This window comes from Cheilinus undulatus, linkage group 17 (genome assembly GCF_018320785.1).
Source record: "Cheilinus undulatus linkage group 17, ASM1832078v1, whole genome shotgun sequence".
Taxonomy (NCBI): Eukaryota; Metazoa; Chordata; class Actinopteri; order Labriformes; family Labridae; genus Cheilinus; species Cheilinus undulatus.
In genome coordinates, this window is record NC_054881.1 from 8,531,872 (window position 1) to 8,559,819 (window position 27,948).

A 27,948-nucleotide genomic window follows, 5' to 3' on the forward strand; every position below is an offset into this window, starting at 1 on the left:
CATATTTCATCCTCAAGAGATGCTAAAAACAGAAGCACCTGCAGATAAATCAAAACTTCCATCCAATCTTTTTGATAAAAACTTGCAGAAAAAAACTCAAATCCAAAGACTGGAGTAAAATTATTTTCTCTCCTACAAAAAGATTGTCTTTGATTGATGACAGAAAATATGCAAACCCTTGCAAAAGAGCCTGAAAGCCTCCACTGTACTGCAGCACTCGTATACTATTTTACTTTTTCTTGCAATAAGTGTCACAGCAAGATGGGTCAAGACTCCATAAGTTCCGCTTGAATACTTTGAGAAGCAAATATTGTTGAAAGAAAAAATGCAAGAAGAGAACAACGGCACTGGAAGTGCCACACAAGAAAGTAGACAATTTGCTATTTTGCTATTCTTTGCTACATCATGTACTATAGTATGTCATTTGGCCTCCTTGGCAGATGGAAAACCTGCATAATCTGGGCACAAGATGCTAACAATTTTCCTTTATGTCATTCTGCTGGTTGGAGGTTTTCCTGTTGTTGAATGTGATGCAAAGTGATCTGAAGCTTTTGGGATGGAGGAGGGCAAGGTAATATTAGAGAAAGGGATGAAACAGGTTCTTAAAGCAGTGCTATTATATCAAAATGTATGAGCTGTAGTGTAAAAAATCAAAAGCACTTTTAATTTTTACATGTCAAGCCCTATATTCGAGCAAGGGTCATGTTCATTTAAACCCTCTTAAGTCATTTGTGTAGCAATCTTTCTCACTTCTTTCAATCAAACCCTAAGCTAGTAAAAATCATACCCATTATTTGTAAAGAAAAAGCTTCAAAGTGCCATAATAAAAGGCAATCTTTGACATGACTTTTCCACTCCTCCATGTTTGATGCTGTTATTAAGATTGATGGCTAAAGCATTAAGGGTTTATCTGCAAATTGAGCTTGCATGTGCTCTGGTTAGTCTTAAATATGCAGAGCTACCGACAAAGATTGGGAGTAACATTTTATGTTTATGACACAATAGATTGTAGAAGCAGGAATCAACAGATGTCATTTTGATAAGTTGTGGTAATAATAAGATTAGAGCATCAAAGAAGAGAATATTTTCCTTTGGTTGCTGTTTTTACTTCTGTTTAATGTGTTTGTAACAGGATGACAGGCAGGATTATGCATTCCTTAAATCAAATTAACATTTAAGACATATTTTCTGTCACCACAGTGTTTTAAAAGTGTTTGGAGCTAAGGTAACACTAAGAAGGACAACTCCCCCCCATCAATCCTCTTCCCTCTTTTATTATTCTGCCCTCTGTCCTGACTCATGACCTGACCTCTCTTTCTTCATGTGCCCCTGACCAGCATGTTTTCTTCTGTTAAAGACACAGATATAAAAATCAGCTCGAGTTTCACGAGGTCTCGCACATCTGGTGTGTGCCTGGATAAAGGCAGGTTACTGCTGCTGTTGTAAATCAGAAAAGACAGCCTTCAGAAATGTCTCTGACCTGCTTCGAGAAAAATTTACAAGACTCAAAGACCGACAATTTGCAATCTTAAGGGCAAAGAATGAATCTTACAAAATCGTCATGAGGCCTGTTCCAGCTGAAGGTCGGCTTGGTAATTTGAAACATTTTAAATTTCTTGAAAAAAAGTTTCACAAGTAACAAAAACAGCAGCTTAGTCTCTGTTTTTTGGTGCCCTTTGGCACAGAAGTCTTGAATTTCCATTGCACCATCATAAAGCATAGATCTTACTTTTACACCTCTTTTGTTGACCAACAGAGGCTGGTGAAGACAGAAGAGGTGTGAGAAGCACAATGATATACAGGGTAAAGTACTATTATTGGATTTTGTACAAATATGACTCTGCTAGTGTCTACAGCCTGTTGATTGCATGTGGAGTCCATCGATTTAACTGTTGCCATGATGTAAGGTTAAGTTATTACATGCTTGTTGAGACAGCAGAAATGTTTTCTACATAGTTCTGATAAAACTGCCATTATAGCTGCATCCATGCTGATTTCCACACTGTTAACAGGCCTGCAGTACAACCGAACCACATCCATAGCTGCTGCCTCTTTCTCCTCAAATAATGCTGATTGGTCAGGCCAGCCTTTGACCAGGGACAACATTTCAGACTGAAACTTTGTGAGATGGATCCGCCTGATGACAGGAGCTGCAAGGTTAACAACTTTTTAGTGCAAGATGGATTTATTCATTGACTTGTAAGCGGGCCAGAGATATAACTTGAGTAACGCGTAACTGCTAAGGCTACTAAACATGAGATAATAATGACACAGATTACGATACAATGCTACACCACAAACTGACAAAAATAACATCTGCACGAATGTACACTCTGTTGTCAGATTGTCACTGTTACTTCAGCTTCTATGTTGATAACTCCTCTTCCATCTCCTAGCGTTAGCCACTCTATCAAACAGTGCAGAGACAAGTTAACTGGCTTCTTCTTGGCTGAAGGTTGGTGTGTGAACTACTGCCATTAAGTTGCATGCATTTCTTGCTTAAAAAAACAACATGGTACCCTGCTAAAGTTACATAGTGCTGAAAGCAGGCGACTGGGCAGTCTGTGGAGAGAGAGAGACTAGGCACTAGACATTATTCTCCATGTTAAATGTTATTACTGTATTATTAGATCAACTTTAAAACTATTGTTCATATCGCTGCTTTAATGCATGAAAATTTTTAAACTCCCAAGTCTATGAAATATGCAAACTCTGGCCAATTTTCAAATAAATTAAAAAAATATTTATTTATTGTCTTGTGCTTCAAACTTCCTGTCGCATCATCAATGTATAGTTCTTGTCTTTTAAATCTTGTCTTAAAATCAACATCATTTATTCAATTATTAATCTTAACATTCGTCTCTTTCTGCAGGATAGCACCCTATTTGTTAGGGCTGAATGATTTGGGAAAACAATTTAATTGCGATTGCGATTTTTTCCCCAACATTGCAATGTGCTGATCAATTATTCCGTTCCTTATCTTATGTATTTTCAAACAAACACAAGTAACAGATCATTCTATATTATAACCAACACTATATGAGATAATACTAGGGATGCACAATTTTGAAAAAAATATGTAATAGTGATGATTTTGACTCATTTTGTAATTGTGATGATTTTGACTCATTTTGTAAATTGCATATGAATTGTATATGAATGTCATCTTCATATTTTATCCTAAAAAATTTACAAAAAGAAGAAAGTATGATTTTTTTGTAGACTGTTTTCAAAAAAGGGTCTTAAATGATTGCATATGTAATGCAAAACATCTCTGCTGCAAATAAAAGTTTTAAACCGGTATTTTGACTCAAATTTCTGGTTAAAGAAATATTATAAATTCTCCGATTTGAAAATTGCAGCGGGACATATTGTAATTTAATCTAATTTTCTTATTAATTGCCCAGCCCTACTATTTGTTTTGATTATTTAGCACTGTAATCTTTGGTTTTATATTGAATTTTGCAGAACTTGAATCATCAAAGTCTTGGTTCAACACCATTGGTTTGCTTTATTGTCAGTTACTTTGAACTTTACCCTCTTTATAAGAAAAATAATGATTATCATTACTCACTTGGCTTCCTGTTGCTGCTCTATGCTCATAAATTAACACTAATATGATTTTATTCAGACATTATATGATACTACAGCCATTTATCTGTATTAACAGGCACTGCAGCGTTATATTATATGAGTGTAATAGTCCTTGTGGTTAAAATAAGCCAGGAATAAATCATTTAAAGCAGCGTAGAGGTTGACCGAGGACATTTTATTTGACGACGGGACATGGGAAGACAATTTGGAGACAAAATTGAAATAAATATAACCTGTTCACTAAGCTATAATCCAGAATTGCTGTAGCTTCAGAGCTTTCCCCCCATGCTGGCAGCGAGAAGGGAATTTTCCCGCGTGGAAAAGAGAAACTGGGAATGTTGGCCACGGAGTGAGGACATCTGTTTTGCCTAGTCAAGAAAAAAAAAGGCACTAAAATACGTGTCTACACACTGCCCAAGCTACATTTGCATTGACTGAAAAAGCTCCTGGGTGAAAGATTTAATGTTTAATTTGTTGTCTCTGATCATTCCTTTTTTGCAGGCTGCTACTGGTGATGAAACACAGACAGTTAGCGTTGCAAACATCCATGAGAGCAGTTTAAGCACGGCCTCTCTGGACATATTTGTTACGGAAACATTTGTGCCGGACTGCAGTGTGTCAGCAATGAAATGTAATCATGTGCATCTAATTTGTTTGTTCATCTGTGACATTGCACCATGTTTACTTTCCATGGTCAAGTTTGGTTCTGTGGGCATCTGGAAATCATCTCAAGTGTGCAGGCTGTACCAATTATTATGGTGATTACAACAATAGAAATTACAACACCTTGCTAATAAAGGAAAAACATCCCCACTGGAGCATAAATACTATTCAGTAGCCATATTAGTATAATAAACCTCGGATTAATATGTCACCAGGTGATGCAGGTTAAGTGTGATGTAGCATGATTTGAGCTTTTAAGACATATAACATTATGAATGTAATGCAGAAAAGCTGTACTACACATACAAACAATAGAAACTGCAACACCTTGTTAAAAAACTTACAAATATCCCCATGGCTGCACAGTTACTGCAAATAGGTCCTAATAACATAATAAAGCAGAGCTTCATGTGTCCCCAGTTGAGCCTAGACAGGATGCACTATTTAGTGTTTATTTGCAATTATTGGATCTCATCTAAGGAGACTGTTTAGAGAGAAGCAACGACGTCTGCACACCAGGAAACAGCCTTTGAAATATTTATTTATAACAAGTGACATTCAAAGCCAACATCATCTTCAGACTTGCAAACGCATGTTTGACTCACCATTTTGGATAAATACCAATGTAGATGTCACCCATGGGAGCAGACCTTTGTTTCTTTATGAGAGTTGGCTTTGGAGCAGCACTTTTTTAGGGATGGGCATGTCTTTAATTTTCTACTATGGGAGTATTAAACACAACTGTAATAACAATGTGTCCTAAAAACAAGTAGGCATCAGATATTGTACTGCATTATTGGACTATCCCTGTCTGCAATGCATCTGTTAAATATTCATTTATCTCCGTTTAAACTATTAACCTTGCAATGCCAGTGGATTGGCCAGCTTCCATGTCTGTCATCGGGTTGATTTATCTTGCAAAGCTTCAAGCTAAAACGTTTATGCCCGATCTAAGAATGAATGGACTGACCAGTGTCATCAGAGGAGAGCGAGGCCGTTGCTTGAGCAGTTGTACTAACACCTGTGAACAGTGCAGACACATGATGCAATTAGCTCGGATGCAGTTATAGCTACAGTTTTATCAGGATTGGACATTTCGTTAATAAAAGATGAGCTAAGAATCAAACTGAAAGCTTTTCTTGGTAAAAAAGATGTTTTCATTCTTCTCCCAGCCAAGTTTAATTTACCAGCTGGCTCCAGTGATAGTGAACAAAGATAACAGCTGCCTGTTGAGCTCACATTATGAGCTTCATGTGTGTAGTTGCTCTGATTGGCCCATAATGAATGTGACAGACAGAACATTCATCCAATCACACTCTGTAGATAATTTTCAAAGGCTCTGCCCTTCCCAAACACAGACTGTAGGCGGTTGCCCAGATGGAGGTAGGGCTGGGCAACAGATCTATTAAGTCCATAAACTGGGTTTTTGAAAAATCAAGATTTTGAAAATTGAGATTTTCTATTAAATTTTACTGCTGTAATACCAAAAGTAAAAGCTACAGTAAGAAGATTTAATTCTCATGTGTAACCACAGTGTTCAAATACATATACAGAAATAATCAATATTCCTTTGATGGTCTCGTTTACGTGCATGGATCATGGAGAGAGAAAGCAAACTTTCAGAGCCTGAGCTTTGATGTAAATAACCCTCCATGGTGCACTTTTAAAGACAAGTCTGCAGCTCCCACTCTGACCTTTAAAGGAACCATCAGCTGAATTTTGTTACGTATTGTTAATAAAAATAAAAGAAACATTTTCTAGTAGTTTCTTTTTTATATAACCCCCCCCCCAAAAAAAAACTATTAAAATGGTTTAAAATCATGAATCAAGTTTGGTGTAAAAAAAAATCAGAGCTACAATTTATGAACCATATTGCCCAGCACTGGAATGGAGGTAAAATACATCCCATCCAATGGATATGAGATCCAGCCTATCTGGTGTGTCAGTTAGAAATCTAAAAATGTGGTGCTTTGATGGCAGTGAGCATGTTAAGTTTTGATGACAGCTAGATGAGTAATTTTGCTGCTGTGAAAAAACAACTTTGATGTGGATATTATCAAGGCATCACCATATTCACTTTGTGAAACAAGCTTACAAGCTGTGTTGAGCGAGAAAAGTGAAAGAACATCAAGAAAATCTTCCAGTAGAACACTCCCAGCACCTTGCCAATCTCCCTTGTTCCTCATTCCTCGTCCATTTCAACGTGAGTGAAGGAAAAGGAACATTTGAATGAGGCATTGGGGAGCATTTCACTGGCTGCTTTCCCACTGCATTGCTAACAAACAGTTGGGAAAGTGTACTAGGAAGTTACTGAATGAAGAGTATTTAGTTGCTCATGTTGCATGCTGTTAGGACATGCTGTTACACACTTGACTTCTAGCAATATAAATTTGCAAAGCAGATGTATTGGCCAGATTCCATGTCTGTCACCAGGCAGTACAATCTTGCAAAGCTCCAGTCTGAAGTGCCGGGTCTGAAAACGGACCAATCAGCATCATTTTAGGAGAAGAAAGCGGTAGCTACAGGTGTGGTTTAATTGAACTGGAAGACCGGCTTCAGCATGAGGATTATCCACCAACAAGCTCGTAAACTACAACAATACTTGTTTGTCGCTGTGCATGCAAACTACCTCAGAGGACTACAAAATATACTATATCATAGTTTAGTCGCAGTTTGCCATACAAAATGATCAGTATGTGATTAAAATCCTAAACTCTATTATATTTAATAACATTAAATCTCAACACTGTGACAAATTTATCGAAAATAGTAACTTCTAGTGTTGTCAGATAATGACTGAGTATAGCAAAGTGACTATTACTACAGCTGAACCCTAAAATTAGTGGTTCCAGGTTGACAAAATTGGATAATTTTAAACTTTTGGGCTTTACAGCGCTGTCTAAACTATGCAACTTTGAACATTTAACCTGCTGATGAACATAAAAGGACAATTAACAGAAGAGCTGTAGCATCTCTTTGAGGCGGCACTGACCAATCTGAAGGAAGCCAAATAAGTCAGATTGATAAGTGCTTCTTTTTTCAGCTTTATAGTAAATGTTCTCTTTCAGCACATTTATTTATGGATGACTGGTGTATTAGAAGATGTTCTCTCACTGCTAATAAAAGCTGATCTGAATCAGCTGGAACATCTTCCACTTTCAAGAGAGCCATCTGTGCACATCCCCCCTCATAAATGACACACCTGGTTCTGGACATCCTGGCAGATTTACAATGCCCAGCGTTAAACAACACTGACACAGTTAGAGCTCACACAGAACAGGACGCTTACATGATCCTATACACACATCTATCTGAATATTGTGAACTGTAAATGAGCTCAGCTATGACTTAATTCTCTGCCTTGGAAGAAGGAACAACATGACCTATGTGGCACATAAACCTCTGTACAATGCCGTCATTAACTCTTCGTGCCATCATGCAACACCCCTGTTTCCAGACTGACCCTGGAAATTAGGACACAGAAATAATCGGACACATTTTGACATAAAACTCAAGAGGCGTGTGATGCTGAGTTATGATCAACCCCTGGCTCTGCATGTCGAGGTCACGCAGAGGGAAACAGTGCAGCACGAGCCCTGAGGGAGCTTCAGCTACTAAACCAGCTGTCCCTCTGCCCTGACAGAGGTTTGTTCAACAAGACACCTTTCTCACTGCTGCACGGACACATCCTAGGACACGGTGCATAGCAGGAGGCTGTAAAACATCCCAGTTTGAAAAAGACAGGGCAGGAGATGATGTGCATTTAGAGACCAGTGGGAAAATTTAGGGGAAAAAAACTAAAGTCTGAAGGTTAAGGTTGTCGAGTTACCAGAACTTTAAACTTCAGCATGATACTAGTGAGAACCACGCAACACTGATACCTGTTTCAATGTCACAGCAAGAAAAGAGGAAAGAAGAAAATTGCACAAAACATTGAACAAATACACAACAAGTTTATTTGTGCAATTTAGACAGTGTGCCAGAGGTCCTTGCAATTTCTGATAATACTTTCATTTCAGGGCTGTCAAATAGATTTTTCAAATCCCAGGTAATTGCTGAATTTCAAGAGAGAATTGTAATGAACCATTTTTAACTGCATGCTTTAGATTCAATTACTTTGCATTTCAAACCTTGCATTTTTTTTAAACATATTCAAAATTTGCAGCAATTTGTATCAGTCTTTTGATTTGGAAAACAAATAGAAGGGACATATTTAGATGTATTATTTAAATAGAGCTGCACTGCTTAAGTATGAGACAGCTTTAAGGTGTCTATCATGTATACAGTGTTCAATACTGTTATCAGTTTAGAAAAAAGCAGGAGCGCATGAACAAAATGACTCACTGATATCCAGGGATCCCTGGTCAACATGCATTCAGATTTTAAGTTTCTGTCTCTATAGCGCAACCATGTTAAAGTGAAGTTAAGCTAAAGGAGTTTCACAAGTGTTCTTTACAGAGATGTAACGGAGTCGTTAATTATGCAGTATCGCAGTGACAGAAGCGTCTCGACACTGTTGTGGACGTGACGATTTCAAACGGTAGGTCTGCAGGGCAGATAGTGCAGTTTTTGTGGAGCAGAGCGAATGGAAGTGGGAACTAGAGTAACCACAGCCCTTGCATACCCATCATCCTTTGCACTCCACTCACTGGCTTGCTCTAACAGTGCAGAAATGGTGGATGCTAAGAGTGTCAAGGGAGAACTGAGCGACAAAGTTTTTGAGCTTGTGGAGGCTCCGGCTGCTTTTGAAACTGTTGTGTGGAAGTGTTTTGATTCCTTGATGTCAAGAAATGAGAAAGGAGAAAAAATAATTGGCAGACACCACCAGACTGTGGTGGCACACTCAAAAGGAATACGAGAAACGTGAGGAGCCACTTGGCAAATCATCAGCCTGGGAAGATTTGCAGAGATGCATGATGTGGGCAGATCATACGATGTATCAGTAAAGGTTTCAGAAGGTTAGTAAACATGCTAAAGCCAAAGTGTAAGTAAATGTTTTTTGCATGTACTGCAATTTTCAAAATGCAACTGTTGTTTAATAAATGGTAATGTCACTGATTTTCCAAGTCTTCAATTGTGGATTTGGGGTTTTTGATACCACAATAAATACCACATCATGGACTTGTTACTGAGGTTTTACCGTACGGTGAGATTTTGGTATTGTTACATCCCTAGTTATTTGTTATGCTTTAATTTTGTAATTTGTGCTGCCCTAAACTGAGGGAATTTACTTCCTGTTTGGATTAAAACATCCTTTTATTTGAATGAAAATAGGGAACCTTGGGTAGATCGAAAAAACATTAGTTTAAACACAGAAAAAAACCTTGCAATAGATAGAGTGCATTAAAATAGCTGAGGAGAGGGTGAATGAAAGTGGAATTTTGGTTATCACAGGGTATGATTACTTCTGACTTGTCTACTCAGTTTTTTTAGGTGAAATGAGACATTCACAGGAGCAACAGTGTCCTCATTTTACATCACTGTGAGAGCAGGAAGCTACTACAGTGAGTGGTAAACCGCTGCTGTTTTGTGCCCTTGAAATGACAAAATAGCATGTGTCTTATTGAAAGGTTGTTTCTTTTCAAGCTTTGGTCCTTTTTATATTTAAGGGTCTAACATTTTGACAACCTTACTGTAAGCTAGACTAGGTTTAAATTAAGCAGAGCTAATGGACTGAATGGATGAAGTATTTTTTCTCCTTGCCCACACAGGCAAATCCAGCTACCCACTTTTCCCTTTAATTCAATCTCCAAGATGGAAAAATGACACACAATGAAAGCTGAATTGCATCGCCCAGGGTAATGTGATGAATCATCGGACTGCAAAAACCTCACCAGACAGAGTCACACGCACACACATAAATGTATTTGGATTTATTTTAGGAGTATTGATCCTCAAATGGACAAATATGAGGGAATACTTCTGGCTTCAGATGTGCTGTCTGGCTACCAAAGTGATCAAAGATATGGATAACTCCTGCACATGTTCACTCTCTCCCTCAGTCATCTCTGATCTCTGCACTGGCTCCTGTGAGAGTTTGACTGGGGAAGAAGTTGCAGTATACACCAAGAATGCACGTCCAATAAACTATAATCGATGCCTTCTGGTGTTGGAGTAACTCTACACTAGAGAGAAATGTACCACTTCAAGGGAAAACAAGGTGCATGAAACTACTGCAGCATTTGCCTCTATTTTCCACTGAATTGACTTATACTTCTTTAAAGTGAATTCAACCATTCAAAGAGCACACAAACAAAATTAAAGCCTCTTAAATGGACTTTTGTCTCATGAAATCCAACAAAATTCCCACTTCATTTGAGCATTTTAAAAGACTGTTCATATATACACTTGCACTCACTCTCCTTGGTGTAAAAAAGTAAAGTAAATTAGTAAATTTTTCCATGCATTTGTCTGTTTAAATATTGCATCTCTGCAAGAATAAAAAATAAATAAGTGGTTTAAACTCTTACCTGTTCTAATGCAAATCACAATTCCCTGCATGCAAGATGAGACTTCCTCTGAGTCTTCACACATTCACTGGAGCCAAGAAAATGATGCTTTGCTCTGTCTTGCAGCCTCTCCAGCAAGGTGGCAGCTCTGTCAGTCCTCCTTCAGCCGGCTCCTTATCTCCCCTCTGTTCACAGCTCAGGCTGGAGTTCAGCTTGTTCACTGACAGAGAGAAAGGGAGAGAGTGAAACCCAGATAGAGTGAGAGAGAAAGACAGGGAGGGAGGGAGAGGGACTTCTGAAGTGTGAGGAGGGTTTAGGTCAGACCCCCGTTGCTTTAACTCCAACCCTTAAATAGCCGTCACTCTCCCTCCCTTTCTCTCGCTGCAGCCTATCTTCCCTCCCTCCACTGTAACTAATGGATGCGGAGCCGGACCTTTAAATGAGATGCCAGTGTTACTGGGAGTCATGAAAGACAGAGCAGCATCTGTGGTTGTGCAGAAAAATTAGAAGGGAAAGCCAGAATCAGGAAAAAAGTGAAGTCAGAGTGCAGACAGCAGTTTCCCTTAATCCATGTTAACTTTACAGTGACAAATACACAACATTAATTTGGTTGATTAGTTTCATTTAATGAGAAAATTTAAGGAAACTTTCTCTGTAATCACCCAGTGACACTATGGGACAAAATATTGATACAGCAGTAGAATGTCTTTTGATGTTATTATCCTATCGCTGGTGCAGAACATTGATATTATAAATGATAAAACATATGCTTATTTTTGTGATGTATGCAGGTGAAATTAAAAAGATACATACACTTATGGACATGGGTGGGAATGGACAGAGGTACTCACAGGATATTCTGCTTTGTGTTCTTTCATATAAAATTGTACTCTACTGTATCATATCCTGAATTACGCTGGAATTTCCTTCCCCAGTGACCACTAGAGCCGAATGATTGGGTGAAAACTGGCATTCTTTCTGCTCCTGCAAAATGAAACACAGCTAAAAATAAATGCATCAATACGCTTAGATAAAGGCAACTAACATTTGAATCTTTCAGTTATGTTTTTTGACTGGCATTCTATTGAAATGTTGGGATGACACCATGAGGAAAAAATGTGATGGACTATTTTCCAACAGTGAGATAATCATATGACGTGTAATACACTTATATCAAAGACTCAGCATTAGCTTTACCTGTGGCTATTTGAAAATGCTATTCATGCTGATACCTCACTTGGGTTCATCTGATTGTGCAGAGGTGGTGTGAGAGTGTGTAAAATATACATATGCTGAGTTAGAATGCAATACTTATGTGCTTTAGATAATTTCTTATTCATTGTGATAAATTTGGATGTCTTTATTGCAAAAGTATTTGGACACACCAGATAGATTATCACACATTCATCTGGGCTATGAATGTGAGACTTGGCGATTATTACTGACTCCAGTTGGTGAAATAAACTAGCGTCAGGTCTTTGCAATTCTTTTGATAAAGAAATGTGGTCCAGTTCTGTTAAAACTGTTAACAATATCTAGATACAGCTTCGTCTCCTTAAATGGCGCTGTTTAGTCCAGTCCATTCTCAGACCAGGCACAATTGTTCAGACTGGAGCTTTGCAAGATGGATCTGCCACATGACAGGCGTGGAATCTGGCCAATCCTTTGGCTTTATGAGGTTTTTGCAAAAGCTGAGAACTTAATAATGAAAAAAAATGCAATTTTTTGCAGACCAAAATGACCACTACTCTTTTCAGTGCAGAGCAGAGCAAACAGAAGTAGGTACTACGGTTCCCACTTTCTTGTGAACCTATCATCCTTTGTACTCCTCTCCATGGCTTGACCTAACAGCCTGAAAATGGTGGTTACTACGAGTGACGAGGGAAAATCCGTCTACAGGGAGACCTGGGTAACTGCAACTGAAGTTTTTGAGATTGTGGAGACTCCACTTTTAAATCTGGTGTGTGGAAGCATTTTGGTTCCCTGGTGTCAAGAAATCAAAAAGGAGAAAAAGTGACGGACAAACAAAAACAATATGCAGACACTGCCTGACTGCTGTGAAGCACCTCGTCAGGAGGATATTGTTTTTATTAATCATCCTCAAAAGAAGCACAGAGACACAAGGAGCACGGGGCACAGATAGCCTAGTGGTTTAAGGTGTGCCCCATGTACACGGGTGGCATTTCCCACATGTCTCTTCTTTCTCTCATCCCGGTTTCTGATTCTATCCACTGTCCTCCTCTATCAATAAAAGTATAAAAAGCCCAAAAATACATCTTTATAAAAGATACAAGGAGCACAATCAGGCTGGGCCAAAGACTCCTAAGGAAGCATTCACAACCACACTTCCCCACAACAGTACAATATCGTCAAAGACCTGCAACTATTTTCAGTGGTGGACAACAAAGGTTGAGCCAAAGTATAAGCATATAGTTTTAAGCCTTATCCACACCTATGGCACTTTTTTGCCATATTTTCAAAGTACAATTGTTGTTTAATAAATGCTATTATAACTTTTTCCCAAGTCTTCATTAGTTTTTTTTTTTAATATTGCAATAAATACTGTACAGAGGTATTATCCTACTGTGAGATTTTGATACTGTTAAATCTCTAAGAGACTGATACAGTAACGATTATCTAACATTATTTGACAGTAAAATGTGAATTAAACCTTTCTTTGTTTCTACCTCCAAAACAGTTCAACAAAGACCTTTCTTAAGTGAAATGAAACTTTCCATGTCTCTTATACAGACGTCTCTCTTATCAGAAGTTTAAATGAATCTGTTTTAATTGTCTGCATTGTTGCATGGTTTAGAGGCTAATAAGAATCATCCTGGGAGTCTTGTAAAAACTGCTGGCAAAATCTCAGGGAGCTGGAAGGCCGGGTTTATGGCCGTTTATGACAGGCAGATTATTAGGAGGGCTAATGTTATACTGGATTGTCCAAATCATCTGTTTCAAAGGGAGTTTGACCTTTTGCCTTCAGGTCATCGCTTTGAGGGTGAGGACTAATCGACGTTTTTTACACTGAGTACAATTTTTTTACTAAATGGCAACAAGCCCTCGGGTTGTTCTTCTTGCATTATCATTGTTGATTTGCACATTTGATCCGGTCTTATTTTACTGTTATTTTTATGCATGCAGACAACAAGGATAATCTGCATAAACAGAAAAGATGCAAATTTTCCTTCAGTTCCGTCACAGACGGTAATGGATGTCCACAGCAAAATCCATGATTGAGTATTTGTAGTTATTTACCCTGATGCTGATAAATCAGTGTCTAAAAGTGAAGGCAGTTTCCGATTTCTAGAGAAAACGTTTCCTTGTTTTGATGCACTTTCTTCCAAAGACAGTGAAACACTGATACATTTAACAGATGTAGAAAAGCAGGAATCAAATGTAGCTGTTGTGTTCAGCCTCTTTAGAATAAAATGAAAGTGAGCTGCTGTTAGAGATGTTATATCAGTGGTAGCTGGTTTAAAGTCTGAATGGAAAACACAACACTACGAGGGGAAGCCGACTACATGCCACCATATGTACTCAGTCTCCACACAGTTTAACCTTAATATGATTAAATGAGGATAAAGGAAGTATCAGCTTAAATCTTTAAAGTGAGTCTGTGAGGCTGGTTAAGATGCTTGAGGCGTGCTGGTTGTTTATCAATACAAAGTGCAGATTATATAGGAGCCATCATGGAGGGTGTTTTTTTATTGCAAAGTATGAAACAGTAGGTTTCTTTTTATTTTAATGGCTTATGAAATGTCAAACAGTGATAAATATTTTCAGTACAATTCACTAAAGCCCATGGTAATGTTTCAAATCAACTGGTTTGACAAATTACCTTCCAAACACCAAGTTTCTTCAATTAAATGTGCTAAGGTTTAGAAATTAAACATGCATCTGAAGATTTGACCTGAACTGTGGCAAGTCAAATAAGTAATGTTGGTTTTATAAAGAGACAGGAAGCAGGAGAATACTGTATAAACCCTGCTAATCTAAGGGCTAAGTAGATTTGTCACTTTTCATTGCAGTGTGGTCGGGTCAGGTAAACAAAACAACAAGATACAAAGACAGAGCATCTGTACTGTTGTGGTGCCAAACAGGAAACACATCAGTGTCTGAAGAGAGTTCAAGTATGTGCTGCAGAGGGTCCACTCACAGACAGAGGATAAACCCATAAATTTGTCAACATTCATCAAATCAGCTCTGCTGCTAAGCTTCAGAAGACCCCAGGGATTCTCTCTGAATGAGAGCCCTAAAAAATGAGAAAATGTGTGTGGAACCGAGAAAATACGTCACACCGTGGCCCCTTTTAATTTAAGACTCCACATGTGTTTCGCATGTACGACATGTGGCGTTGCGGCACATGTGGCTCGGACAAAAACCAGAGACATTTGCAAGATACTGCTACTGCAGCTATAAACAACATAGTTATGATTACAACACGACAATCTGCCACCAGTGGAACAGAAACACTTAGCCAACCATCCTGATATTAAAGTAGGGGTGTGCAGCCAAGCTTGCAACTCTGCGCGAATACTCTTTTGCAAAACAGTTCTTTTTGCAACATCACCATGGTCACTATGAAACAGCTAATAGTGCTGATAAACTGACTAATTCTAAAGAATCAAACAATTAACATGAAGTTGGTGGGACGATCATAGTTTTTTAGGTTTTTGATTAAATATCTGTTAGTTGGGGGGCTGCAGGGTGGCTCAGGGGTTAGAGCGGTTGCCTAACAGTGAGAAGGATCCCGGTCAGGGTCTTTCTGTGCAGAGTTTGCATGTTCTCCCGTGCATGCATGGCCTCTCTCTGGGTACTGCAGCTTCCTCCCACCACCAAAGACATGCTCATAAGGTGAATTGCTGACTCTAAATTGGCCTTGGTGTGACTGAGAGAGTGCCCGTTTGTTTGTCTCCATATGTCAACCCTGTGATTGACTGGCCACCAGTCCAGGGTGTACAAAAATCAAAATCAAAATCAAAATATCAAAATCAAAATTAAAATCCTAAAATAAACATCAGGGATCATGAATATCGTGATCAATGGGTTGAAGTCAATTTAAAAGCATGTTGAAAACCACATGCTTAAAACAATACAATAGCCATTATTATACACTTCATAATACTAAAGGTACCAAAGCTTTGAAGAAATAACAGATTTACATTTGCATTTCAACCCAAAGAATCCACTATTCTCATTAATTAATTCAATGGCAGTTGTTTTGTTTTTTCTCTTCTTGTGACATATTGTATGGGTGTGCAAACAGAAAGCTTCACAAATAGAAGGTGGCAGGGCCGTCAAGACAAAAATTCTAAAATTCGTCACTTTGCAAGTGCTTTTTGGCCAAAAAATACCATAAAAGTTGCAATTCTTTGTGTAAACGGCTGTAAAACATACCATTCTTGCTTGAAAATTAGGGTTATTTGTGGTATTTTTAAAATAGGACGCTGTAATGAACTGTTTCAAACTAAAACCATATTTAAAACACCACTTAAGTGCTTGTGCTTAGAGTAGTATTTCGAAACACCATTCTAAATGTGTTTTATTTTGAAAAACCTTTTTTTCAGCATCTTATTTTGAAACATCGACATTAATGCTTTTTGCAGATTCTTTTTCTAGCACTTTATTTGCCCAAGAGCATTTGCAAAGTGGCAGATTTCTGCACTTTTGGCTTGCTAGGAACAGATCGTAATCATTTCTCTTTATCATTTTCCTAATTATTTTGGCTGATAAATGCACTTGGTGCTTAGCGTGCAGAAAAACATAGGCAAGACCTCAGTTCTCTAGATTCTCCGGACGTGAGACGTGTGCATCAGGTGGGTGGGACATGGCACTCAGACAGACTGAAAGCCCTGCCTTGTTAACATGCAAATGAACTCAAAATCAAGCTGTGTCGCAACCAAGACGCACGTCTTACAGCCTCTTAAGACTGTCAACACAAAATTTTAACCATCCAAACTGATTAAAACTTTTATTTGGTAGTGCTTGCCCAACTGACCACAAGAGCCACATCTCAATGTTTAGATAGACATATTTGAGTAGACAGCACCACTGACCTTATTCTGAATAGGACAACATTCCAATGGAAGTGTTTAAGTTTGTTTAAAACATCATAGCGTGTATAATGTACAAGATAAAGCGACTCAGATTTATATATTCCACATAGGATCTTACTTTAATTATGTCTTTTCTTCAGTGCCTTATTCCAGTTGAGATAATCAGAGAGCATTGTTTACATGGCAGTGGCTGCTCTCTAAATCAGGTTAATATCAGAATACTGCTGTCCATGTAAACACAGCAGCTCTGCTATCTATCAACGACTTTAGCACCTCAAAACAAAACTTAAAAAGAAGCAAAGTTATGAAAATCTGGCATAAAAAGGTATCGTTGTAAAAAAGACCATCAGAAAATCTGCAGAGCAGATGTGAAGACACTCAGACCCAAACTATCCTCTGTTAAAACAACACAGGTGTTGGTGAGTTGGAGATTTAAGTGGTTGTTACACACACGGGTCATTTTCTAATAAACAACATCCAATTCTTCATTCAGAGCTTTCTACACGTGGCCATGACAAGACACAGAAAATATGAGAGCATTGAAATGATAATGTGGTGAGAACATGGTTTTTAGTGTCGATATGGTAGAGAGAATCATGGAGGTAAGATTTAAGGAGACCATAAATGACCACAGACAAATCCAGGACCATAAAGTGGTTAAAGGCTGTAAACTTTGAGACTTTATTGACTAAGAAAAAAATGCTCAATTGAAAAAATTCTTTAGTTCTGTCTTAAATTTAGATATATACTTATTTTTTTCTGAGAAGTGTTGTATCTTTCTTTGGATATGGTGTAGACAGTGCATAATCTCATGGATAATTTCTTTTTCTTCATCTTTTTGAACAACAATCTCAAATTGAAACCCTTCTCTTTTTCAGTCAGGGGATTTGTCCATTTTTCTTCTCCTTGTGAGACAATACATTGACTGAGTTTCAGCACAGATTTAAATGAAACAACCTACTTAAAATAGTTGTTTTTTTGGTCATTTTTCTGTTATTTGCATCTTGTTTGATTCTTTCTCACAACACTCTACAAAAAAAATCAGCTTATTAACTGATCTGTAGCAAAACTAAACCCTTAATTTCATAATAATCCTATAATTTAATGGCTTAATGTTTTATTTGATGACCTGTTTTTGAGATTTTTAAAAGCCTATCTTATTTTAAGCATTTGAAAGATAGTTTCTGATCCATTACAGAAGTAGTTACAGTTTCTTTTTTAAAAGAAATGATATGATTTTTGTGTCCTGTGCACTTCACAGTTTGACTGAGACTAAACATTTATTGAAGGTTTATACCGTGGCATTTCTTCTTACAAATTATGGTTAATTCATCCATGCTCCCTTGTCCTGTGCTCTGTAATCTCACTCGGATAAAATGCCACAAGGAAAGCCAAAGTGCCTCTAGTGTGAACTTTTAAAGGCTGTAATCATGGAGTTCAACGGGTCATGGATAGTTTGGGCTCAACTGCTCACCTTAAATGAACTGCTGGGTCAGCAAACAAAGCATCTGTATATTTGTGAACAATGAATGAATAGTAACTAGTACGTACTTTTGCTACAAAATTCTATACATTTATGTATGAAAAATCCTATCATTTTATGGCGTAAGCAGGAAAATACATGTCATTTTTGATGTTGAATTTCCATGTAAAGTGCCAACACTTATTGTTTTTGTAAATGTATAGGGGTTTATTTTCTCATATATCGGGGTTATGTAGCAGTATCTTCATGATGGTTTTCATGATTAGGGACTGGTGAAATTTGGGATGCACAATATCAGTATGATAGGGGTATCCGCAGATATAAGCTTAAAAGTGAAATATTGATTGGCAGATATTAAAATGTCTGCTTATATTTACAAACGATATTTTAGCTATAATAATTTGACTACATCACCAGAAATATTTGCCATACTTACAAATACTTTAGTGGCTGGACCAACAGACCTACGTCAGCGGAGGTCTTTCTGTTTATCCACCATCAGGGGTCATCTGAAAGCTTGGCTCAGGACAAACCAGAAATGTGAGCATGTTTAAACTTTTCATTATCTCTATGCGTACATACTTACATACAACTATGTATGAATCCTCTGTGCTATACAGAGAAGCACTCATGTATACTATCCCTGTGCAATAATGCATGCATAAACACATCTGTACATGCAAATTATGTGCAATAGGGCAAATGGGCAATCATATCAGCACTTTAAATGAACAAGCCAAGAGCAAATGTGTAATTTTCTCATAGCACTTTACCATCTGCCTCATGCACTTTAACTGCAATGGTAGCTTTACCCTATGGTCAAGCTTAAGACAAGTCATATAGCCACCTTCTGTATTGTTATATGCGTATCTTTGTATAATATTGTACTGTTTATGTTTAATCTCTGCATGTTGTCTGATTTTAAGTGCATTTTTTATTTTCATAATATGCATGCTTGATGTACATTTTTATATGCACACCATCAACCTGCTTGGAACTACAGATGGAAATCAGCCTATGGCTACAATCTGTCACATGTCCATGTTCATTAATGTGCACTCTCTTATACAATAAATAAAATAATAAAAACATAATTCCTTCCTTTCCTGATTTTCAAACTTGAAATGTTGTGTTTTGAGGACTGAGGTTCTAGGTCTGAACTCTATTCAAATATCAGTACCAGTATAGGTCTTGGTAAAGTCATTTTGTAAATATCAGCATATCAAATATCAGCCAAAGTCCTTTTTATTGTATTGTGCGTTCCAAAAAAACATGGGTAGCAGGAAGTTAAGAGTGTAGTCAGATTAAAAAGGAAGGTATTTTGTGAATAGTGTCTTGTAAAATTAGCTAAAAATAAAAAGTCCCCCTTAAGGGCCTGTGTCCTTTGCTGCTGCTTTTTTGATTTGGCAGCTTCCTTTTATCCCAACACAAACCAACACAGTTAAGTGTTTATAGAGCTGTCCTGAGAGCAAAAAAGTGATCTGACTTATCTTTTTAAAGGAAAACGTTTCCAGCTAGTCAAAACAAGACACTACCGATGACAGCAGAAGTTAATTTTGTAACCTTGCAGCAGAATGTTTGGATGAAGCCTGCTAAAGGTCATGGACTCTATTTGCACAAAAAATGAAAAAAGCAGCTTCTATTGGGTGGGTGGGAGTTATACACTTCAGACAGAACATCTGTAAGGCACTATGGGCCTTAAGTGATTAAAATTTTGAAGAATTAGGTTAACAGACAAGTAATTCTGGCGCTAACGACTTAGGGGCAAGGCATTTAATCATTATGCAGGCTAATCACGCGCATCCCTACTGTTTATGAGCAAATTTGTTTTTGTTTGTTTGTTTCTTAATTAGGGATATTTTAGTAAAGGTTTATTGTAATCCTTTGTTGCCACAAACAAGTCAGAACTGGCCAAAGCGTGCACAAAAATGCAAACACTCATCTTCTGTTCAGGGTGTGAGACATTTATTACGTGATTTCTGTTTGGATCCACCATCATATGACGCAGGGGGCTACAGGATATTTCTGTGTGTCATAATTAGACCATTAACCAAGATTTTTGTTTATCCATATCAGTTTAGATCCATTTAGCTAGACTTTTAAAATGATGGAGTATTTCCGACAGAAATGACAAGATTTGTTATAAATTGTCAGTAACAAACACAGAGAATCCAGAGAATCCACAGCCTCTTTAATCTTAATGACTCACTAAAACTTGTGCAAAGCGGTGACACTTAAACGACACTTGTGTTTGAATAAAGATATTTAGAGGATGCTTTCACTGCAAACAACGTAATTCATTCTAACAGCTGCACAAAGGCTGGTTAAAGTCAGAAAACCATAAAGTTGATGAGACTTGGGGGTTTTCTAAGGTGAAAAGGGCACTTCACTGTCGTGCCTATAAATATTAAACTGAGAAAAAAAATAATGGCAAGATAGTGTTAATGAAAGGTGAGCAGGGAAGACTTGTCAAGATCCTCCCTCTTAAAAATCGTATAATATTGCAAATATTAGCATTAGTGTGCTATGAACGTCCTTGGCAGAGTCCTGCACTGTCTAATGTGGTGTTACATCAGTCCCACTCTGAGTCAGCTAACAGCCTCCAGCAGGCCCTGAGCGCAGCAGAGAAGTCACAGCTCACACAAACATGAACTAATATGGTCCTGAATGATTCACAAATCCCTCTCAGGTCACTTCTGGGGCTTGCTAGCTTGTCTAATGAGAGCTTCTGATTGCAGTTAGTACTTAGAGATGGCTCGAACAGAAGACACAAACTGCATTCAGATCCCTTCCCCATGTTGTCTCAGTGTGGTAGCTCTAATGAGCTTGTGCTCTATGCAGATAAGAGGATCTGCACCCTGTGGCATTAGTTTGAGGATTAGTGTGACACTGGTAAATGATGTGTACTGAATGTGACCCTTTGTTTGTATCTGTGTTGGGCTCAATATCCTTAATAGGATCAGTGATCTGTCATTAATCACTAACGATGTCATATTTAAAGAGAATTACAGTGCTAAGTTAAACTATATAATTGTATTTATGTATTAAGAATTTAGGTAGCACATCCAACAGTAATGGAGCAATTTAATGGAAGTCAGCTCAGTTTTAGTTGAGTTTATGTCTGAAGTCAGCTATGCAGCTCTGCAAGACTTAAGGCTTTAGACATGGAGGAACTAATGCTAAAGTACTCCCAATTTAATGTTACAGTACCCTTCTTGTTGCTGTGTTTTGTGCTAAATATTAGCATGGAACAATTAGCAGGCATATTTACCACATGTACCAGGTAGGTGTTGAAGCTGAAATGTAAATATTTGTGGTTGGGTATAATGATAAGGTTAGCTGATGAAATGTTACTGGTATATGTTATAGTTGTAAGCACTGTGGCTGTTGACCTTTCCATAAGTTTTACATCAATAAATCTCCCTGAAGTGACTTTATTCATTGCTAAAATGAGCCAGGAAAATTTCTGAATAGAAGCCTTTTGTAAAAGCAAGGAAATTTCTTTACACAATTGCCAAACTGTGCACAAAGAACAGAGCAGAAGTGAAACCATGCTGCTGTAACCTGACACGCCAGATTGATTTGTTTCACACATCCATCTGGAAAACCTTAGATACTAAGCATTTGGGAAAAGGCAGAGGATTTGAAAAAAAACTGGATGAACGCTCTGTCTGTCACATCTTTATGGGCCAATCAGAGCAACAAAACACAACGTAGCCGCGCCCGAGGTGCGCATGCGCAGCTACCAAGCAATAGCAAACCATGGCGACTGTAGAAATGTCAGTACACGACTTTTGTCGTTTTTGAAAAGAAAACAACTCACTGCTGTCCTTTGTTCTTCTTTTAACGAAGAAATGTTGTCAAGTTCTGATAAAAATGGCGCTTTAGCAGCATCCACGCTAATGTCTACCGCCATAATTGCACTGGCCTGTTGTTGCTGCTTGCTTACGTCACGACTCTGCTGCGCCTGGAAGTACTGCCCCTTGTTGCTGATTGGTCCTGTCACCTTCTAACCAGGCCCAAACGGTTCAGATGGGAGCTTAACAAGGTGGATTCGCCAGCGAAAAACAAGGAAACGGGCGTATCCATCTGCTTTGCAAGGTTATATTGATACTGGTTCACTGCCCACCTCTAATACAGGAAAAGTTTTGGGTTCCCAAATGTTAATTGGAATCATCCTGTGCAAAACTCAAACAAACTTCAGTGGGCTTAGTTTTTTTTTTTCAGAGTTAGCTAAAGTACAGGTGATCAGGTACACTGTATTGATTATATCCACTCAGAACTTCAAAACAAAGTTATTTAGATAACCAGCTACTTATATTTGAATGCCTCTATAGATAAAAAACAACATATTCCCAGAATCAAGACTACAGACATATATAAAATGTCCAGCATTCAATTCAAAGCGTACCAAAAGGATCTTAGTGCTTTCTTTCTCTCCTTTGACTGGTTAATTTTGCTTCAATAATAGTCCTATTGAGTGGTGAGAGGAATTAAATTGTCAATTAAAGCAGACAAAGAAGTCTTAGACATGCATTGACTGCATTAGTCGAGTCTTTTGTCAGTGCTACATGCCCCAGCGCACTCAGTGATGTAAAGAGTTCTGAGTTATTAATGAAACAAAGTCGTCTGAAACCCAGAGAGAGAATTCAGCAGTAGATACCATCTGTCTCTGTCATAATTCTATAATAAACCCATAACTTCTGACAGCACTTGTTGTGCTTACCTTATTTGACTTGAAAACTTTGTAGTTTTGACTGAACTATTCTGTAGACACTCTGATCCTTTGTTGCTGCATATCTGAATGTGTGCACAATACCACTGATGCTTTCAAACCCATTACGACAATGGAAACATGCATTTTCCTCTCTCGTCTGGCTTTCAGGACAAACAAAAGGCACTGTCCAAAATACACCAGATTTGTGTTTTGGGTAAGTCCCAAAACACAAATCAAGAACAGAGCTTGGATGTATTTGCACTGATATCATGCACAAGGTCTCTACTGGTGTCTGTATCCCAGCAGTATACAGTAATCCTTTCTAATGTGTGGAAGGCTTTCTTTGTAATGACAATCCTGTTAGGTCTCTGGGTCTCTTCAAAAATGACTAGTCAGTAGGACATACATGTTATAAACACAGGACATTTAGTCTTGTTGCCTAAATTTCCCTCTAGTGTTTAACAGCTATGCAGTGGAACTTTTAGCTTAAGAAGACAGAGCAGTATGGGTTAAATGTCAATAAAACTGAAGAAATTAACTTATTTGACGTCATTGGATTCCTGTGTACACAATCAAGGCTTAACTCTGGTCTTTTCCAAGGGAAAAAAAAATCATGAAGGAATCATCCTTCCTTTTCTAGGGTTTGAAAGAAGTGGAAGATAATTAAAATCCCAAACAGAAGAGGTGACTATGATTGGGCAGTATCCAAGTTTTAATACCATTAAACATTTCTCTAATTTTCCCTTGGGGCACTGGAAGTGATTTTTGTAGAACTTCACTGGTATATGGAGTCACAATGGAAAAAATGATCAAATAAAGATTTGTTCAACCCACCTACGGTTTATTGACAATAAACTCTGACCATTTCTAAAACTTTTTAACCCCCAGAAAGAAAACTGAATGCAGTTTTAAACTGAACATTGCTGTAGATCACATTACAATGACTGGTTTGACTGGAGAAGACATTTATGTGGCGCCAAATCTGAGCATGTTTAAATAATGAGGAATTCTATTATCACTTTATAGCATCTCCAATCACAGGCAGTGGTACTGATGGAAACAAACACACAGTCTTAAAGCGCTTCTCATAAACTTGTCTCCATTATACAGCAGAGTGGCAATTTTAGAGATACCGTGGCTATTTTATAAAAAATCCAGGATGCAGTATTACCATATAACCACCCAACCTCACTGGTGACAGCCAATTGGTGTTTACAAAGGAATAAACTTAAAGCCACCAGGAATGTTCTGGACATTGTGCTGAAACAGTCACAGCATTTACTTTGGTTGAACAAGGACTGAGGGTGATTAGTTAATAATAAAGTAATGATGCACCAATGCATCAGTGGCTGATGGTGGCCTTGTGAACGCTCACTGGGCCATTGGCAAAAAAACATGGCATGTTCAGATGACTGTTGTCAGTGTTTGATGTGAAGAAATGTGAAAAATAGACAAATCTGAAGTGCATGCTGCTGTGAGATAAAATGCTGAAATATGACTAAAGCTACGACACTGTCCAGATCAGAAAGCTGGAGCCGTCTGCTGAGTTTGCAATAAGCAGCGTCTCAGATGTGGTTGAAATCAGCAAGAAATAATGACACGTCAAAGATTCTCCTATTAACCTTTCATCCCAAGGGCCTTTTTCAGTGTTCATGCTTGAAAATGACATACCCAAATACAACTGAGTATTTCTCTGCAACTACAGAGTCTGCATGAATAATCTTGGCATCAATGTAAAGATAACTCTTCACAGATTTCGGTAGATTCCCCTGTAGAAGTTACTGATGGAAAATAGCATAACTGATTTTTTCCTGCCTAAAAATGTTTTCACTTTTAGAGTAAATATCTCCTGTGTCGCTGGCTTGAACTATAAAGTATTGAGGGTGCCTTGTTTACAGTAAAGTACCGTGTTTAGAGGAACTGTAGTTCTTGACATCTTTTCATTCCACTGGTTGTGGTCTGAGCTGTGTTTTGTTTCGGTGGAATATGTTGTGCTTGTTAGTTTGTCGTGATCTTTGGGCTTCAAAGGGTGTGTGAAAGGACTCTGTTGATGGACTCTGAGACTGCCTTTTAGAGGTTTTCCTCAAAGAGGCGAAGCTAGCCCCATATGGGGGGTCTCTCGGGCTTTAAAGGTTAAGTGTAAAAAAGGCTGGAATTATTCTGATGTTCAACAATAAAAGTTCATTTTGGACCCCAGCCTAGATGAAAAAGTTAATAAGCACAAAATCAAAACAAGTAACAACAGTAGTTTAAAAACATCAGTATAGACACAGCTATCCGCCAAATTCTTTTTTTTTTTTCAACAATGGCATCAGGTCTGACTTTTCATAAGCAGTGCAGCACTATAATAAAATGCAGTTTTCAGTGTACTCTGTCATGAGTGTATGAATGTGTATGAATTGGGGGTTAAACAATGACATGTCAATGAGAATTTGTTGGTTACATCATTGTGCCTATCTTATGCTGTACATGTAGGCTATATGACATTGTTTTCTAGAGTGGAGACTAGTGAGAAGTGAGGCATCTCACAACCTTTCCACCTTCGGTAAGAGTTGACGTGACATGGAATCTAAACACAGCATGATGGCAGCCAGCAACAGTTATCAGTGCTGAGCAGTTATTCCTGGCTCGATGTCAATTATGATTTTGGCTCACTACTTCATGAAAACAAGACAATTGAGGTAAAATGTTCACTGTGCTGCATGTAGTGCTAGTGTTTTCTCCACAGGTCTTGTCATGTGGATGTTGATATATTTGTTACCTCCGCCAAGGAGGTTATGTGATCGGGTGGGTTTGTTCGTTTTTTAGCAACATAACTCAAAAAGTAGTGGACAGATTTTGATGATATTTTCAGGAAATGTCAGAAATGGCTCAAGGAAGAACTGATTAGATTTTGGGAGTGATCCGGATCACCGTCTGGATCCAGGAATTTTTTTAAGGATTCTGTACTATTGGGAGATAGGGCTAATGGCAGAGGTCTGCGCTGTTACCACTTTACACCAGGAGATGGCGGACATGAGTAACTTCAATCCCAGCAGCAGTTTTTGGGTGTGTTTCTATTCAAAGATTTGGAGTTTATAGACTTTGAAAGACGCACACCCGGCCAAGGAGACAAGTCAGAGCGTAACAGAGACAAAGACAGTGAATTGTAGCGAGAATACTCACAATGCCGGGAGGAACAGAGGAGTATTTACCCTCTGCCATGACTTCCAGTCGTCCAGTGAGACCATAGGTGAGACTGTTAGTGCATCTGTTGGCACCAGCAGGCAGTGCTACCGCCATGACAGTCTATCCACAGCAAAGCCAATGCTTTGTCTCACCGTGTTTCCATCCCACCGGGGAGATACTAATCGGCAAATGCCATGGTGGGGGGCACATGGGGACAGATCCAGGAACTTTTTCAAGGGTTCTTCACTATTGGGAGATAGGGCTAATGGCGGAGGTCTGCACTCCCGGATGCTTTTCTATTTTTTTTACGTCGTCACAACAGAAAATCACCACTTCTTCTAAAGGGTTCAGTATATCAGTGTTTAGAGTGTTTAAGTTCCATTAATGTTGGTGTAGGCAAAATCAATGAGTAACCTCCAGCTTCAGATGCCTGATCAAGTCAGAAAAACACTTGTGTTGTTGTCTCTTACATCGTGGCCGTTATTTCAACCCATCAGCAGTGAGCAACAAGCAGACACAGGAGCCTGCCTAGAGTTTTAGGGGGGTTGGGAAGTTTATTGTTGCACACACAGCTAAAAACGTAGCGTTCATCCTGTTAGTTCTCACAGCAATCAATAGCTCTTCCTCTTCTCTCTAGTTATGACAACGATGTTACTCACTCAGACCTCCGGTCTTTCTCTTCACTCACTTTACTGCCTACCCTGCAGCTCTCAGCTGGTCACAAACACAACTATGCTCCTCATATAACATGAAGATTACCTGTGAGATTTGTAAAGCCAGCCTCATGAGAGCAGGTCAGATATTCCCTATTCCCTTGCAGTTTACAGTTCCTGCTCTGCAATTATCTTTACACTGTATCTTTTATCTCTAATCACATCTTTTTTCTCTTGTTTCCATCTTTTCTTCTTCCACTCTTTATTCACACACCTCTGAACTACAACAATGGATTAATAATGTGTGTTAGTTTGACAACTTGCCCCTCAAAAGTTATGGCATACTTCTAAAACCAGGCCTGCATAAGTTATCTTACTGCTGCTACTCTCTGCTGAGCTGCAGGACCTCCAGGTTTCCAGACCTGCCTCATTCCATCGAACTGACATTTACCCACTGTGGGAGATGGCTAGTCTTCACAGGGGCGACTCAGTCTGGCCTTAGTTAGCAGCTACTCAGCGCTTTCATGTGCACAGCTGCAGGAACTCTGCGGTCCTGACTTGGAAATGGACACATGGAAAATGTGTGGGAGCAAATCATTGTTCTAAGTTCTGTGACTCTGCAGACTGTGAGGGCCTTTTCTCATCCATGTCAGGAATATTTTTATAAAATCTTTGATTTGAGTGAATACAACTGTTCAATGATGAACCTAAAAAGTTTATTTTTTTATCTAAATTTCTGAAATCATCCTCAGAAAAGTTAAGATGTATGCCTATGTGACACATGGAGTTGTTCCAGCATGAACATATTAGCAGAGACCAACTATTTTTTTGTTTAAGTTTTCAGTAAATCATTCTTGTTGGAGTGAAATATGGCAGCACTAACATCCAGCAAATGGATGGCATACATCTGGGAACAGACAAGAGGTAAATTATCTTCTCTAAAGCTCACTGATGTACAGATGACCCAGCTGACCATTAATAACCGTCAATATGACTGCTCTGCTGCATGGAGGGCACAAGGAGTGCACCCTGCCTGGAATTAATACATCATGTACATACTGTACTTTTCAAAGTAGCTGCAAGGAAAGCAGGACAGAAGTAATTCTTGTCATCTTTAATCAATATATTTTGAAGATCCTTAAATGTTGGATAAAAGAAGGTT

The 27,948-nt window shown here is 38.4% G+C and overlaps 1 protein-coding gene across 4 annotated transcripts in view; it reads right to left on the bottom strand.

The window, feature by feature from the left end:
- Positions 1-10,873, bottom strand: part of LOC121525613 (tenascin-like) — a 53,737-nt gene extending 42,864 nt beyond the window's left edge. For all 4 annotated transcript variants that reach the window (XM_041811683.1, XM_041811681.1, XM_041811680.1 and 1 more), the window contains exon 1: positions 10,728-10,873. The gene's annotated coding sequence lies outside the window, so the exon portion shown is untranslated. The remainder of the gene's footprint in view (positions 1-10,727) is intronic.
- Positions 10,874-27,948: the final 17,075 nt, after the last annotated feature.